This window comes from Phytophthora infestans, genomic scaffold (genome assembly GCF_000142945.1).
Source record: "Phytophthora infestans T30-4 supercont1.120 genomic scaffold, whole genome shotgun sequence".
Lineage (NCBI taxonomy): Eukaryota > Oomycota > Peronosporomycetes > Peronosporales > Peronosporaceae > Phytophthora > Phytophthora infestans.
In genome coordinates this window covers 14,358-16,552 of record NW_003303639.1, presented here as the reverse complement: position 1 = coordinate 16,552, position 2,195 = coordinate 14,358, and positions in this window count along the sequence as shown.

Sequence of the window (2,195 nt, the reverse complement as noted above, 5' to 3'; positions counted from 1 at the left end):
GGCTTCATATCCTCGTTCATTACGCCGGGCCGAATCCGAAGTCGACTCACGCTCCTAGGCGCGATATCAGCGGTCCACCCACTATTCAGCGTCGTCGCCGACGCTGGAGCCGTCCGCGTTGTTCCGCTTCCTGCCTGGTTCGCCGCCCCCGTCTGCTGCGCCATGTTGTTCTCGTCCGCGCAAGTTGTATTGTACTGCTCCTGGGCTTCGCAGGAGCTCCCGCCCGTCAAGTTCCCAACCGTTCTCTTCTCCGCCATTTCCCAGGTTTTCTCGATTGTTCTCCGAAGCGCACCCCCGTTAGGTGATTGCTGTCTTAAGAGGGGGGTGATGTAATGGGCTCTCCCAAGTTACATATGTAGGTAGTTTTATAGGTTCTTTGTAGTGGTTCACACCATTACATAAGTAGGTAGATTTGCATTACAAAAGTAGGTGCAGCAGCACACGAGTAGCGTGTGCTGAACTGCCGTCACCTTATTGGTTGAAATATGGGGAGCCAGACCCATAATCAACCAATAAGGAGTTGACGTGTATTTGAGTGGTCAGGGCAAGCTGCCCTGGACCTAAATAAAAACAGAGTTGATTTTCCTTCAGACTAAGTACTTGGTTTTAGTATCACTGGACTTGCACGCTTCCTCATCACTACGTGTAAGCAAGTAACGGACACCCCAGGCCCGTTACAGATTTGTCCTCCTTTGCCCCTTAAAACAGTGACAGTAGTTCTAAAACCAACGGATGGGGCAGCAGACGAGAAACAAAGGGCGACCTGGAGGCGTGTGGATGAAAAGGCGCTGCTTAAATGCTACCTTGCAGCGCGCAGCGATGCTTCCTTAAAAAGTATCTGTGCTCAATAGACGTGGTATAGGCTCCTTGAGTGCTATTTGCTTTTGAGTTGCCGCCTCCTGCATTTAGCAAGCACTTGGAGGAGCCACAGGTCATCGTCGTCGTCGTGGTCGCTGTCTACCTTTTTCCCTGGTGCTGGTCTTTTTTTCTTTGTCTACCTGAGTATAATGGTTGGCGGTCACAGACGCCTTCAAATCCAGCCTTTTTTTGGTGGAACACGTTCCCTTTTTTTTCTTTATTTTACTTAACAAAACGCCTGCTCTACAGGTCTAGCTTATTTTCAAACAAGCTGGATTTCCCCTGCAAACCGAACACGGCCTTAATGTTCCACATGTATTTCTTCGTGCTAAACATTGCTCTACAACTTTAAAACCTTGTGTTGGGTATGGGGCCATATGATGCAAAAAAATATTCGAGCTACTACTAGTATACAAGCCGATACACATGATGAAATTAGGTAAAAACATTGAATCGATGAAATTGCGATTGTATTGAAGCTGTATAAGTAGTGCATAGACGTAGACTTGTTCAAAGTTGTACCATCTATACTACCAAGTATGTGTAAAGTCATACCATTCGAAAAAGTAAGTAAGGGCTGTGTTTTAAATGGAAACCCAACTTTTACCACAAAATCACTGTTCTGACGTGGTTTTTGACGCTGCAAATGTACTTCTTCGTGCTACAGATTGCTCTACACTTTGGAAAACTTGTGTTTTGCATGGGCCATATGATGCATACATCATATTCGAGCTGTCGCTAGTACACAAGTCGATACACAAGATAAAATCGGGTAAAATCATTGAATTAAGCGAAATTGCGATAGTATTGAAGTTTGTAGATGTAGTGCATAGACGTAGACTTGTTCAAAGTTGTACCATCTATACTGCTAAGTATGCGTAAAGTCATACTATACAATTAGTAAGTAAGAGCTGGTGTTTTGAATGGAAAACCGAACTTTTACCATAAAATCACTGTTCTGACGTGGTTTTTGACGCTGCGAAAGTACTTCTTCGTGCTACACATTGCTCTACACTTTGGAAAACTTTGTCTTGGGTATGAGGCCATATGACGCAAAAAAAATATTAGATCTAACGTTAGTATACAAGTCGATGCACATGATGAAATTGGGTAAAATCATCGATTTGAGTGAAATTGTGATTATATTCAAGTTTGTATAAGCAGTGCAGAGACAAAATGTATTTTTTTTTTAAATATACAGCCGATGTAAATAAATAAAAAATATTTAGTGATAGTTAGAATGTTATTCAAGTATTAAAGAAAAATACCTAAGGAAAAAGACAAAGATTGACGAGAAACTTGTAGAAGCGTGGTATTAATTGAAGCGTGCATAAAAA